General features: G+C 52.8%; 1 non-coding gene across 1 annotated transcript; it reads left to right on the plus strand.

Moving 5' to 3' along the window:
* The first annotated feature begins 664 nt into the window (after nucleotides 1-664).
* On the plus strand, nucleotides 665-855 carry LOC113833641. Its single transcript, XR_003481753.1, has one exon. It is a non-coding gene; the product is annotated as a U2 spliceosomal RNA (small nuclear RNA).
* Nucleotides 856-1,401: the final 546 nt, after the last annotated feature.

A 1,401-nucleotide genomic window follows, 5' to 3' on the forward strand; every position in this document is an offset into this window, starting at 1 on the left:
CAAACACGGGAAGGCTACAGATCGAGCTTGCGGCGAGCTCAGAAACTGCTTTAGGAAGACGGGGACACCCCACTCGCTCAGGTGACCAGGTGAAGGAGCCGAGGTCACGCTGTCAGTCACACATAGCTTCAAGGCTTTGGAGAAGCGGTGCAGACCTCCCCTTTCACCAGTCTCGTTCATTCGTTCCCAGCGACGACGCCCGACTCGGAACCAGTCACTCGGCCGACAGGAGAAGATCGTCCTCGGGGCAAGGAGAATCACTCAAACAGGTCCGAAAAACTGCCACTTCAGGTGCCTCGGGCCGCGGACCTGCCCTCGAGTTTCCGTTTCCGGTGGAGTGTAAACAGGAAGTGCTCCGGGATGCTGGAGCGCCGCGCGGAGGCTGCCAGGAGGAATCCTGGTGCCACCACGTCCCTCGTGCGGGGGCGGGGACATGCAAATGAGATGCGACGGCCGCGCGCGCGGGATGCCGGGAGCGCCAGGGTCGTGGAATTTGTAGCGGAAGCTGTGGATCTGAGGGAGCGAGTGGGTTGCCGAGGCCGCGGACACGGCCGCGAAGCGGAAGGAGGCGCGGGGAGGAGGCAGGAGGCAGGTTCGCGAGCGGTCACCACGACGTTGGTGTGGGTCGCGAGCGCTGGGTAAGGGAGCGTGGGAGGCGGTGGGTATCGCTTCTCGGCCTTTTGGCTAAGATCAAGTGTAGTATCTGTTCTTATCAGTTTAATATCTGATACGTCCTCTATCCGAGGACAATATATTAAATGGATTTTTGGAGCTAGGAGTTGGAATAGGAGCTTGCTCCGTCCACTCCACGCATCGACCTGGTATTGCAGTACTTCCAGGAACGGTGCACCCCCTCTCGGGGAGTGAACTTAGTTGAAAAAAAGATGTTTTTGTCTCATAGTTCAAAATCCCTTGTTTTTCTCTCAGATTTCGGAGTAGTTATACTGAAAATAGCTACTTTCTGTGTTATATTGTCTTTAAAGCTTATAGTATGTGGTAAGCCTTTTCCTATGTGGCTCTTTCTAGTTTTTGAACTTGCTGTTTCAGCTAGTGAAGACCTGCAAGGTTTGCTTGCTATAAATTCCCCCCTATTAAAGTATGAGAATTAAAAGAGTGGGCAGGACAATGGGGAAAATGAGGATAATGTATGGGGGGAGGTACAGGTGGAAAGATGGTTTTGAACTGGTATAGGTCTGGGTCTAGTTTGAGGTGCTGGGGATCAAACTAGAATTTCATATAGCTGTGCAGTTTAGCTTCACCCCCCCCCCCAGACAGTTTTACAGATTATTTCTCTTACCCTGCCTTGTGAAAATTGAACTGGGCCGTTTTCGTTTTTTGTTTTCCGAGACAGGGTTTTAGCACTCGCCCTGGAGACCAGGCTGGCCTGGAGTTTACAGAGAT

The sequence above is a fragment of the Cricetulus griseus genome, chromosome 2 (assembly GCF_003668045.3).
Source record: "Cricetulus griseus strain 17A/GY chromosome 2, alternate assembly CriGri-PICRH-1.0, whole genome shotgun sequence".
Lineage (NCBI taxonomy): Eukaryota > Metazoa > Chordata > Mammalia > Rodentia > Cricetidae > Cricetulus > Cricetulus griseus.